We start from the raw sequence: 14262 nt of genomic DNA, 5'->3' as shown, positions 1-14262 counted from the left end.
GGTCTCTTACGCTACCATTGCCAAATGATGCCAAAAACTCGCCTTCACCATCATCAATGTCTGGAAAATGAGTGTTTGGCCAGTTATCTGAAAACAGAAAAAGAATATGATTCTTTTTGTCAAAGGGTACAAAGAGTAGAGTATTTTGCCTTAAGTATCTTCGTATCCCTTGATTCTCATACGACAGAGCTTGTCAAATCGCAGGTTTACTCAAGCTAGAGCAATAGCCAGGAATATAGTTCTGGGGTTTGTCTCTGATTGACACAAGACACGGTCAATAAATAGGAGGTATTCTATCTCAAGAAGGTAAAGCATTTCGACCATTTGACTCAGACAAGTGGAACCTCTTTCACGTAGAACTCTTCAAGAATTCAAATTGGCTCTGCCATTGACTTTATAGAAAACGAATTCGAACACAACCCCCCAGTTTACAAATTACACTTGATTATAGCATCCTGACTTTCCTGAGCTTGCTGAAGAGGGTAACTTTTTGAAACCTCGTTTGATGACGTTACCCCGTGCTTGGGTGCATAAACGTGAGAATTTTTTGAATTTCCGGAAAGCGTTCATTCTCCAGGCCAAAAGGCCTCAGTGCCCTTAGCCACAAAAGCTTAAATATCATATCTACATCCGCAAAAGGTGCAGCTTCCCAATTTGTCTCTTAATGATCATTACTACTAATGCAAATCCATTATTTTTCACCTTTTCGAATCTTTTGTGCATTATTTTGACTGCTTTGCATTTTTGCCAGTTTTGTCTGAAAAAATCGAGTTTTCCATTTTTTTTCGCTGACTTCCTTTACCGCTACTGGGAATGGGATCCCCAGCAGTTCAAGACAGAAAAAGTATTAATCTTACTTGATTTTACATTCATATAATATTTGATCCACCAACGAATTACAGTTGGCAAATTTGGGTAGCCCTTGACTGTAGGGTTGATCGGATATTTTGATCAAAAAAATTGTCTAAGCCTATCTTAGAGGATGCTACTAGATCACCAACTATACACTCCCTACGAATGTTAGAGGGAAGCAAATTGAACAATGGAGGAGCCCGAGAAAGAAGAGAGTTGGACTTCATTGTTTTTACTAGCCTGGATTCTCGAAGGCTCGTTCGGACACAACGTTCTTTAAATTTGACCTTAAATCCTGGGTTGGGACAAAGATGATGAATGCTTTTGAACAGGTTCAGTAGTAGATACCTTTTGCACATTCTTTGAAAATTCTTAGAGTATTTTATCATTAACTACTCTATGGAATACTGCACAGTCACTACCTGTCTGGCCTCTCCCAAAACGAGAGCTCTCTCAAAAACGAGAGCTCTCTCAAAACATTGATGTTCCGATAAAACATCTTTGGACTTGCTCGACCTGTTGCAAACCGGCTGAATTAATTGGAGCCCAAATGGGCGAAGCATATTCAAATGTAGGTGGACAATCGACTTGTACAGAGTAAGCATTGTGATACTGTCATGTTCCTGACTCCAATGAGTTGGATGGTGACTTTGTAACTGACTATATTGTTCTGACTAGAACAGTTTAAATGCAGGACAAGAATGATATAGCATGAGCACGAGCATGTGCTCACCCAGAACACACATCTCCCTTTGTGGATGGCTCGAAGTCGATTCGACGATCATGAGTCAGGACGATCATGAGTCGATTCGTCGATCACGAGTTGATTCGACAATTACAAGTAAGTGTGTGTTGGGACTCCCGGGTAGGAGCGCAGAGTGATTCTCCATTGGCTCAGGATCTGGGCGAGCTCAGAGAATTCACTCAAGTCGAGACGAATGTTGAAGTCACCACCAATGATGACTTTCTCCGGATTCTTCACCTTCTGAAGGATGGATGTGAGGTCCGAGACAAGATCATCATGGTCCGTGGTTGGCTGATAGTAAACGCCAATGATGGTGAATCCTGGGGCATCCACGGCTATGTGATGAGGAGAGGACGAGAGAAAGGTGGGCTCAAATCATTTGGTAATATTGTTGAGGAAGCGTGCCCGCACCAGTTGATTCCCTCCTCTCTGCTTGATCCGCCGCTGATAACCGATTCCTTGCGCTACCGAGTTGTTCAATCCGACCTAGAAAAGAGAGATCACTATGGCCATTGAGGGGGGAAGGGAAGGGATGATTGGGGAAAGGAAGAGGTTCCTGGGCTAGAAGCTCACGTCTTGAAAAAGACGTGGCCCGGTTAATCTGGGAAGAGGAAGGATTAGAAGGGGAAGAGCACTGAACGGGGCATATCACAGATTCATGAGGAGCCACTGTTCGTGGGCGTGGCCCCACTCACTGGTATCACAGTTTTAATTATTTTGTCTACTTAAAACCATTAAAACAATACGGTATTCTTGTTGGAGGAGTGAAAAAGGCACGTCCGCCATTCGAGGCGTCAGCTGACAATTAGTAAATGCAGTCAAATCTTGTTGTAATCAATCAGTTTAATTTTGCATTTTCAATACAAAATTAGGTTCTAGAACCATTTTTGTTCCATTCTATTCCATTGATTTTTGCTGGTTCCTGTAGTCAAGTTGGTGTATGTTGGCTGAGGCTAGCTAGCTGGTCAGCCAAGAGTAGGTTATTGTAGTTGACCAACAAGTCTCTCTTCTCTTCTGGTCTGTTCCTAGCCCCAGCCTAGCACAACCACCTATTTTCTTCTCTTTGTCAGTCCCTAGGGAGTACTTCCCTCCTTGTTCTCCGCCCAGCACGTGTGTGCTGTTTACCTGCTGTACAGCTGGTTCTCATTTGCATGCACTGGTTTCTTCCTTTTGCCCCCTTGGCTCTGTCTTCTTTTTTTTTACTTTTTTCATCTTTTATTTCCTCTTGCTCACTTTTAACAGCCTTTCATTATGGAAGCCTTAATAGCTTTGGTTGGTCACAACTAGCCACTACTTGACTGTGGGATGAACCAGTCGAGTGTAGGCAAAAGGGACACAGGCACTGACACTCTTGATTTCATAGAAACACCCCTTGTAGTCAAAGAGGTCATAGAGGTCAAAGAGAGCAGAGTTGAGAATGCTCTAGAAATTTGCGATGTCCATAAACGACAGAGATGCAAAAAGGCAGGGAAAGAGTGTAAACTGGCTCACCCAGAACGGTGTCCCACACTTTAGCCTTCTACAAGGGTGTAGCTATTTCCACCCGTTTATGAGCATGAAATCATTGAGGCACAAGGTTTGCCTCAATTTCAAATGCACAAAGGCCCATCTCAGGTGCACTAGGAGGAAGAGACAGCACTTGTCTCAACCTTATTGTCAAGTCTCTCAACAGTCTTATTTCAAAAAAAGACAGAACGAAGATCAAGGTTCTTAAGACCTCTACTTCTGCACATTAGTCACGAAAAACTGTCAAATAGAGATAATTAATAAAGTATTGACACACGCCTCCAAGCGGAAAAATGGGATTGTCAGGGCGTACTCTATCACATCGAACTAAATTGAAACCAACCATGGCTAGCTCTTCATTTAAGACCCCTGGTCGTAGCCAAGTTTCTGTCATGGAATGAACGAGACCCTGCCTATCTAAAGCTAGTTCCTAAAGCTAAGACCATGATGATCTTGTCTCGGAAAAAAAGTGCACACATTCTAGTAAGAAGTTATTAATAAAATATCTCTTACAATTTAAGTGTCATTAGTGACGACCAAAGTATCCATAAAAGAATTCCCTTTATGCCATAAAAATTGCATGAAAACTGGTCAAAATATGCACCGAAATATGCATTTAAACCCAAAATGTGGCTTGAAAAGTAAAAAAGTGAAACATTGGTATATCTAAACAATTGCCAAAAAATGCAAAATTAATACAGTTGAAAAAGCCATTTCGAAACCAGCAGGTTGGCATATAGCAGGACTTTGAATGGCGACCTGTCTACATTTAGTGTTTATTTTACCAAACCAAATTTCGTTGAATACCCTAAACCACTGGAATCTGGATTACTATCACGCGCCGACAATATGTCAGAAAGGAAGGATTTGAATTGTAAAAATGTCCTTAAATGCAATATTTGCCAAATCTTGACAATCTTTAACCGCTCAATCGTGTATACATGTCGTTTCCGTTGTTTTTTATCCTGTTTTGCCTGTCTCAAAAGTATTTAAAGACTGGTTGAGTTCATTTCCATCAAATCCATTTGCAAAGCAGGTTTCTCTCTCTGAGGCCCGAGGAGCCCTACCCGAGATCTATTACAAAAAATATGTTCGTGAATCTGATATCACTTCACTTGCTCTTTTGTAAAAAAATTGGCAAATGCCATACTTGATCCTTGTTGTTGTGGGATCAGGCATGTCTGCATGGTGGGTTGTTGAGATGTAAGCATGTAAAAAAAGGCATGTTTAAACAGGGATGTGACTGGATAGAGGCGTGTCGTGATAGGTTTGTGTGCGGATGAGGCAGGACAGGGTCGTGCCTTGACGTGGGTTTGTTAGAGGCCATTAATGGGCAAAACCAAATTTGCTTAAATAAAACCCAAAATTATGCATGAAAACATGAAATATGCAATTTATGCGAATAAACTTGTTTTTTTCATAACAGATAGGCCATATATTGGCCGTCAGTATGTGTCAATGATAGAATACGTGGTAAATTCTGTTATCTTTTGGAAGTCTTTGAAATTTAAATCTGTGTGTAAAGACAGTTTTGATTGCCAAATAAACCAAACGAGTATTAATATTGTGATTTGTAATTTTGTACTTATATAGCTTAGATCTTTAGATCTGTATTGCTTTGAATATTGTTTGCCAAACTGTTTCCATGACGAAATTGTCTTGATTTAAAGGGAGGCAAGTTTCGAACAAGCATTACTGTTCATATAACTGCTTGTGTGTCGTAGGGCCCATAACTCCGAATCCAGTCCTGTAATATATCCTTCGTCAGACATCCTTGAATTAGGCAAGGAAACGCCACTTATTTGTGATCACCAAATCTTTCCCGCTAAGTCAGGCTTAAACTGTTGGTGTGGATATTTCAAATTCAAATTGAAATTTAGTGGGCTGGACTTTGGTATTACTCTATGCACGTTAAATAATGCCTGCCTTTTATGTAAACTTCGAAACAAGTAGAAATTGATACTCTACTCAAAGACAACCCATTCCTTTCCCACCAGTGCATGGTCATTGTTTTGTCAAATGGGTGGATAAAAAAAGACAAAGTCATCAATTATCCATCCGAGATATTCATATAACTTCATATCAATGTAAATCTCCTTCATTGACAACTTAAAGTATTTTTTCATTATTTGTCAGTGTAAGTTCTCATCAACTGATAAATTGACTCTTGTTACAGATTTTTGTTCTAGAATGCGTTTTTGCAAGTTTTGCCTAATGTTTTACTGATTTTAAAGAGAATTTGATTGTTTTTTTATTTACTTTGATGTTCATACTTATTTGATTTATTCTTCTGATATTTCTTAATTCATGTTCATACGTTTTAATTCAACGCAACGGTCTAACTTGGCGATCAAAGGAAAGCCTTGTCGTTTCCCCTCTTAAGAGTCCCTGATTAGGTTGCTGATGAAACTAAAAAAAGTCATGTCATTTTGTAAGATGATTGAACCCTTCTCCTGGAAGCAGCATTTTCTTAAAATGAAGCTTTTCATTTTTAATGTAATGCTCACTATTAACGTGACTGTTAATGAAACGTTTCCACAGTTTTAGTCATGATGATAAGCTTTTATTACGACTCATGGTCATGTCAACTAGTTGATATAGTTGAATAAGCATACAAATAATAGTTTTTTAAAAGAATTAAGAGTCAACTCGATAAAACAGACAATTAAAATTGCGATATCACAAGAAAATGACTAAGACGCGTTCAGTGCACATACATAGAAGCAATGAAGATGGGATGAGGAGACGTTGCAAATGCAGGAACCGAGGGATAATGATGAATAGAGATCGGACTTAGAATTGATTTGCACGTAGAGCAGCATTTTGAGAGGGTTTTCGTAACCAGTGTTCTTCTTTCGATAGTTCTGACCATCTATACTGAAGAAAAACAATTACCTTCTTTAATTTCTGCTCAACGTGCAACTCACTTTCAAATCCGATCTCTAATGATGAAGTTCTTGGTTATTGCTTTGGAGAGGGTGGGCCAGATTGAATAGATCCAACTCCCATGTTGGAATGGTTTGGATCTGCTAAAGAAGTATCAGTTATGGTGTTAATAGATGGTCCAGGTAGACTATTGTTGACTTTATCTGTAATTTTCCATGGTTCGATCAGGTTTCAGTGCCAGAAAAGCGTAAGCTAAAGAAAATATTAAATCTGTTTTTTTTTTATTTTTAACTGCTCGGAATATCTTCCCATTAGCGGTGAGGAAAATCCGCAAAAAAAGACGAACGCTTAAAAAATTCCACACATGCACTTTTGGAAATTTAAATTTTCTAGGACCAAGAGGACTGAAGCAATCAATCACTAGAACAATGGCAATGGGAAGAACGATTTGCCGTCAATATCTTTTTGAAGTGCCTTTGGTGCCTAAGTGTGTCTAGCTTTCACATCTTAACCCACCAAGTGTGTAAGGGAGCAAGCAAAGCGTATCGCCTTCTCTAAGAGAACAGACTGGAGCGACAAAAGAAAGTTTCATGTGCCAGTTCATTGGGAAGACACTTGGTTGGATTTTACTCATGGTCTCAGGAGAGACAGGGATCCTTGTGATGAGTTGCTGCTGATTTTAGACAAACAGATTTCACACTCCTACCACTACGAGACATAAGCTATGTTAGAGCGGCAAAGTTATTTTCCATGTGGGTGTGTGTATTTCGGTTGGAATTGGTGAGTAAAGTAACAGATTGATCGAAGAGTGGTCAAGTTGGAAGATGAGGATTGCTAAATTGATAGCTTCATCGGTTTAGGAGCTAAAAATGAATAGGGTTGGGACACCTTCGCAGGTCATGAAGCCATGAGGCAATAAAGGCTATTTTGAATTGCACCGTACATAGATAAAGTTCTCACAAGGAAATATTGTGAACTAAAAGACAAAAATCAGCACGACGACTGGTGGTCCATTTTAGTCTTTAGAATCTTTGTGCAATGGTATCTATCAAGACATTTTAAAGCTATCTTGTGATAACGCCACATAGCCAAACCCAAAGCTTCTTTTTAGTAACAAGAACGAACGTATCAGGTAATTGACTGTTGTAAGCTGTAAATCTTCTCCCAGCTGAACTCAAATTGGTTCTCCTTCAAACGAAAATGTACAACAAGGCAACAAAAAGCAGTAAATGCAAAAGCTATTAGGGGGTATATATCTAGGGATTTAAATTTGATAAAGCATACTTTACTTTTTCCAAATTTGGGCAAGGTTAATTCGCTCAGATCAAATCATCGGATTCGTTTTCTTTTTTCTATTTTTTCACGGGCTTTTCTAACAACTACAAGTAATGTAATCCCCACTACTATTGAAATGAAAGGTTATATTTCGTCTATTTATTACCGTTCAATCTTTACAAGATATTTGGTCTACCAACGAATTTGAGTTGGCAGACCGAGCTAGCCTTTGATTTAAAGTTGATCTGGAATGCTATCTAAAAATTTGTCCAAGTCTGACTTGGAAGATGCACTCGGATCAACAAGGACTAAGTATTCCCTACGAATATTAGAATAAAGCAAATTAAAGAATGGAAGAGCCCGAGAAGCAATAAGAGTGGACTTCATTGTTCGAACTAGCCTGGATTTTCCAGGCTTGAAGGTGATCTCAAAACGCACATTAAATTAAGCCTCTACGGTCACTAGAATTGACCCTAAATCCTGGGTTGGGACAAAGCTCATGGATGCTTTTGAAGACGTACAGTATCAGATACCTTTCGAACCTTCTCCGAACACTGCACAGACCCAACTTTTTTAGTCTTTCCCAATACGAGAGCTCTTTCATTCCTGTGGATTTCCTAGTGAAACATCTTTGGACTTGTTCAACCTTTTGCAAACTTGCTGAACTCATTGGAGCCCAAAATGGATGAAGCATATTCAAGATGGGCTGGACAATCGACTTGTACAGAGTTAGCATCGTGATGCTATCTCTGGACTGAAACGTGCGATATATCCAACCACTCATGAAAAACTTTAAATGAAAAGCTTTACCCGCCTTCAACTGGATATGCTTATCGAACTTTCCATTATTTTGGAGGACTAAATCTTTCATAGATGAGACTTGCTCAATATCTTTACCCCCATTATCTACGAGTGGAGTATGCGAAAGGAGTTGACCCGAAGGTCATTGAGGCGGAATTTCATTACCTTCAAATGCATTCAAATCAGAATGAACACTTTTGGATCGGATAGTAAATGTTAGTTTGAATCAGATCGGCGTTTTGTTGTGTGTCGAGTGTTAGGGTGAAAGAGGACATCTGTGCATCGGATCCATAAGAAGTTTCCCAATCCGATCGAAAACTTAACCTTTATATCATTCTCTTGAATATTGCACGAATCTTCGCGAATTGGACTTATTATCAATCTAACTCTTTAACGGTGGTTAATGATGTATTACCATAACTGTGCATGTGTGTGTGCTGTCGTTGACCTTGTGAGGATGCGTGTCATTTCTTTCTGGAGGCTTGGGCTCTACTGGTCAGATTCGCCAAATCAAACGGCGACTACGAAGGCCGCGGAATAAAAGAATCCTCAGAGGGCAGCATCCGCCCACCGCCGCGCCGCAGCACCTCACTAAAAGCATCTCCTCCACACATAGCATTAGCAGTCTTGTTAGCACTTTGGATTCCCACATCCAACGGCTCCAAAGGACGCAAGAATCTCCGATTTCGCCGATGCGTACCACATTGCACTAACAGCCTTATTCGTGGACACTTGAGACAATACCACGGGTGTCTAATGCTTTGCTGATTGGTGCTGTATGAGCACTTCTGTTGACGTGATGCATTTCTCGCGGTTTCAAGTATATCACAATCGAACCTGGGACCCGGAGGCCACGCATGAGGGTGCGCTGTCGGTGGCCAAAGAACGCCTGGCCGGGCTACACCCATCTTCCCGTTGGGGTGTTGCGATAATAACTAAGAATGCAGCCGAAAAGCTCTCTCCAGCATCTTTGCACTTGCCAAGTGGAATCTTCACCATCTTGACCACTGTCCCTGACAAACCGTTGGAGTGGGGATTGAAGGGGCAATCGAGGAACTACGAGCTAAGTCCTGAGAGCCACAGCTAACCAAACGTATTATCCCTGTGGGGCCAAATTGCACCAGGGCAAACCCTTTGTCAAACAGCTACAATGCATCCGTGAGTAGTTTTGTGGGTAGGGCTGGATCAAACGCCCTGAACAGCATCTTTGAGGTTAGAACTCTCGTTAACACTTAAATCTCAGTTTGGTGACAGGGGAGCCAAATGGATCAAATGCATTTTTATCAGCACCCTCTGAATGAGCACTGGCATGAGGAACACATCTGGAATAAAGTGCTCATCAATTATTGAGACGCAGAAATCATCCGAGTTCAGTGACGGTCTTGGGCCGTGAACTCAGCCACAGGCTCCGGAATTGGGGCGGACCCGTCCCCAGGCCATCTTCCCCCATTCAGCGCTCTATCATGGTTGCCTCGATCCAAGGCAGTGACGACAGCGTTCAACTCTGATCACTCGAATACTCCTTAAGGAGTATTCGAGTGATCAAGTTGAACGCTGTCGTCACTGCCTTGGATCGAGGCAACCATGATAGAGCGCTGAATGGGGGAAGATGGCCTGGGGACGGGGTCCGCCCAATTCCGGAGCCTGTGGCTGAGTTCACGGCCCAAGACCGTCACTGAACTCGGATGATTTCTGCGTCTCAATAATTGATGAGACACTTTATTCCAGATGTGTTCCTCATGCCAGTGCTCATTCAGAGGTGCTGATAAAAATGCATTTGATCCATTTGGCTCCCCGTCACCAAACTGAGATTTAAGTGTTAACGAGAGTTCTAACCTCAAAGATGCTGTTCAGGGCGTTTGATCCAGCCCTACCCACAAAACTACTCACGGATGCATTTGTAGCTGTTTGACAAAGGGTTTGCCCTGGGCAATTTGGCCCCACAGGGATAATACGTTTGGTTAGCTGTGGCTCTCAGGACTTAGCTCGTAGTTCCTCGATTGCCCTTCAATCCCCACTCCAACGGTTTGTCAGGGACAGTGGTCAAGGATGGTGAAGATTCCACTGGCAAGTGCAAAGATGCTGGAGAGAGCTTTTCGGCTGCATTCTTAGAGTATTATCGCAACACCCAACGGGAAGATGGGTGTAGCCCGGCCGAGGCGTTCTTTGGCCACCGACAGCGCACCCTCATGCGTGGCCTCCCGGGTCCCAGTTTCGATTGTGATAAACTTGAAACCGCGAGAAATGCATCACGTCAACAGAAGTGCTCATACAGCACCCAATCAGCAAAGCATTAGACACCCGTGGTATTGTCTCAAGTGTCCACGAATAAGGCTGTTAGTGCAATGTGGTACGCATCGGCGAAATCGGAGATTCTTGCGTCCTTTGGAGCCGTTGGATGTGGGAATCCAAAGTGCTAACAAGACTGCTAATGCTATGTGTGGAGGAGATGCTTTTAGTGAGGTGCTGCGGCCGGCGGTGGGCGGATGCTGCCCTCTGAGGATTCTTTTATTCCGCGGCCTTCGTAGTCGCCGTTTGATTTGGCGAATCTGACCAGTAGAGGCCCAAGCCTCCAGAAAGAAATGACACGCATCCTCACAAGGTCAAGACACGCACACACACATGCACAGTTATGGTAATACATCATTAACCACCGTTAAAGAGTTAGATTGGATAATAAGTCCAATTCGCGAAGATTCGTGCAATATTCAGAGAATGATTCATAGGTTAAGTTTTCGATCGGATTGGGAAACTTCTTATGGATCCGATGCACAGATGTCCTCTTTCACCCTAACACTCGACACCACAAAACGCCGATCTGATTCAAACTAACATTTACTATCCGATCCAAAAGTGTTCATTCTGATTTGAATGCATTTGAAGGTAATGAAATTCCGCTCAATGACCTTCGGGTCACTCCTTTGCATACTCCACTCGTAGATAATGGGGGTAAAGATATTGAGCAAGTCTCATCTATGAAAGATTTAGTCCTCCAAAATAATGGAAAGTTCGATAAGCATATCCAGTTGAAGGCGGGTAAAGCTTTTCATTTAAAGTTTTTCATGAGTGGTTGGATATATCGCACGTTTCAGTCCAGAGATAGCATCACGATGCTAACTCTGTACAAGTCGATTGTCCAGCCCATCTTGAATATGCTTCATCCATTTTGGGCTCCAATGAGTTCAGCAAGTTTGCAAAAGGTTGAACAAGTCCAAAGATGTTTCACTAGGAACATCACAGGAATGAAAGAGCTCTCGTATTGGGAAAGACTAAAAAGTTGGGTCTGTGCAGTGTTCGGAGAAGGTTCGAAAGGTATCTGATACTGTACGTCTTCAAAAGCATCCATGAGCTTTGTCCCAACCCAGGATTTAGGGTCAATTCTAGTGACCGTAGAGGCTTAATTTAATGTGCGTTTGTGAATCACCTTCAAGCCTGGAAAATCCAGGCTAGTTCGAACAATGAAGTCCACTCTTATTGCTTTCTCGGGCTCTTCCATTCTTTAATTTGCTTTATTCTAATATTCGTAGGGAATACTTAGTCCTTGTTGATCCGAGTGCATCTTCCAAGTCAGACTTGGACAAATTTTTAGAATAGCATTCCAGATCAACTTTAAATTCAAAGGCTAGCTCGGTCTGCCAACTCAAATTCGTTGGTAGACCAAATATCTTGTAAAGATTGAACGGTAATAAATAGACGAAACATAACCTTTCATTTCAATAGTAGTGGGGATTACATTACTTGTAGTTGTTAGAAAAGCCCGTGAAAAAATAAAAGAAAAAAGAACGAATCCGATGATTTGATCTGAGCCGAATGTAACCTTGCCCAAATTGGAAAAAGTAAAGTATGCTTTATCAAATTTAAATCCCTAGATATATACCCCCTAATAGCTTTTGCATTTACTGCTTTTGTTGCCTTGTTGTACATTTTCGTTTGAAGGAGAACCAATTTGAGTTCAGCTGGGAGAAGAATTTACAGCTTACAACAGTCAATTACCTGATACGTTCGTTCTTGTTACTAACAGAAGCTTTGGGTTGGCTATTTGGCGTTATCACAAGATAGCTTTAAAATGTCTTGATAGATACCATTGCACAAAGATTCTAAAGACTAAAATGGACCACCAGTCGTCGTGCTGATTTTGTCTTTTAGTTCACAATATTTCCTTGTGAGAACTTTATCTATGTACGGTGCAATTCAAAATAGCCTTTATTGCCTCATGGCTTCATGACTGCGAAGGTGTCCCAACCCTATTCAATTTTAGCTCCTAAACCGATGAAGCTATCATTTAGCAATCCTCATCTTCCAACTTGACCACTCTTCGATCAATCTGTTACTTTACTCACCAATTCCAACCGAATAACCACACCCACATGGAAATAACTTTGCCGCTCTAACATAGCTTATGTCTCGTAGTGGTAGGAGTGTGAATCTGTTGTCTAAAATCAGCAGCAACTCATCACAAGGATCCCTGTCTCTCCTGAGACCATGAGTAAAATCCAACCAAGTGTCTTCCCAATGAACTGGCACATGAACTTTCTTTTGTCGCTCCAGTCTGTTCTCTTAGAGAAGGCGATACGCTTTGCTTGCTCCCTTACACACTTGGTGGGTTAAGATGTGAAAGCTAGACACACTTAGGCACCAAAGGCACTTCAAAAAGATATTGACGGCAAATCGTTCTTCCCATTGCCATTGTTCTAGTGATTGATTGCTTCAGTCCTCTTGGTCCTAGAAAATTTAAATTTCCAAAAGTGCATGTGTGGAATTTTTTTAAGCGTTCGTCTTTTTTTGCGATTTCCTCACCGCTAATGGGAAGATATTCCGAGCAGTTAAAAATAAAAAAAAAAACAGATTTAATTTTCTTTAGCTTACGCTTTTCTGGCACTGAAACCTGATCGAACCATGGAAAATTACAGATAAAGTCAACAATAGTCTACCTGGACCATCTATTAACACCATAACTGATACTTCTTTAGCAGATCCAAACCATTCCAACATGGGAGTTGGATCTATTCAATCTGGCCCACCCTCTCCAAAGCAATAACAAGAACTTCATCATTAGAGATCGGATTTGAAAGTGAGTTGCACGTTGAGCAGAAATTAAAGAAGGTAATTGTTTTTTCTTCAGTATAGATGGTCAGAACTATCGAAAGAAGAACACTGGTTACGAAAAACCCTCTCAAAATGCTGCTCTACGTGCAAATCAATTCTAAGTCCGATCTTATTCATCATTATCCCTCGGTTCCTGCATTTGCAACGTCTCCTCATCCCATCTTCATTGCTTCTATGTATGTGCACTGAACGCGTCTTAGTCATTTTCTTTGTGATATCGCAATTTTAATTGTCTGTTTTATCGAGTTGACTCTTAATTCTTTTAAAAACTATTATTTGTATCTTATTCAACTATATCAACTAGTTGACATGACCATGAGTCGTAATAAAAGCTTATCATCATGACTAAAACTGTGGAAACGTTTCATTAACAGTCACGTTAATAGTGAGCATTACATTAAAAATGAAAAGCTTCATTTTAAGAAATGCTGCTTCCAGGAGAAGGGTTCAATCATCTTACAAAATGACATGACTTTTTTTAGTTTCATCAGCAACCTAATCAGGGACTCTTAAGAGGGGAAACGACAAGGCTTTCCTTTGATCGCCAAGTTAGACCGTTGCGTTGAATTAAAACGTATGAACATGAATTAAGAAATATCAGAAGAATAAATCAAATAAGTATGAACATCAAGTAATAAAAAAACAATCAAATTCTCTTTAAAATCAGTAAAACATTAGGCAAAACTTGCAAAAACGCATTCTAGAACAAAAATCTGTAACAAGAGTCAATTTATCAGTTGATGAGAAACTTACACTGACAAATAATGAAAAAATACTTTTAAGTTGTCAATGAAGGAGATTTACATTGATATGAGTTATATGAATATCTCGGATGGATAATTGATGACTTTGTCTTTTTTTATCCACCCATTTGACAAACAATGACCATGCACTGGTGGGAAAGGAATGGGTTGTCTTTGAGTAGAGTATCAATTTCTACTTGTTTCGAAGTTTACATAAAAGGCAGGCATTATTTAACGTGCATAGAGTAATACCAAAGTCCAGCCCACTAAATTTCAATTTGAATTTGAAATATCCACACCAACAGTTTAAGCTGACTTAGCGGGAAAGATTTGGTGATCACAATAAAG

General features: G+C 40.7%; 1 protein-coding gene across 1 annotated transcript in view; it reads right to left on the bottom strand.

Moving 5' to 3' along the window:
- Positions 1-12729, bottom strand: part of LOC131879220 (titin-like) — a 35501-nt gene extending 22772 nt beyond the window's left edge. Inside the window, exon 1 of the mRNA XM_059225478.1 lies at positions 12406-12729. The gene's annotated coding sequence lies outside the window, so the exon portion shown is untranslated. The remainder of the gene's footprint in view (positions 1-12405) is intronic.
- Between the last annotated feature and the right edge of the window lie 1533 nt (positions 12730-14262).

The sequence above is a fragment of the Tigriopus californicus genome, chromosome 4, assembly GCF_007210705.1.
Source record: "Tigriopus californicus strain San Diego chromosome 4, Tcal_SD_v2.1, whole genome shotgun sequence".
In the NCBI taxonomy this organism is placed as follows: Eukaryota; Metazoa; Arthropoda; class Copepoda; order Harpacticoida; family Harpacticidae; genus Tigriopus; species Tigriopus californicus.
The sequence above is the reverse complement of the archived record's forward strand: the minus strand, read 5'-3'. Positions and strand labels throughout refer to the sequence as shown.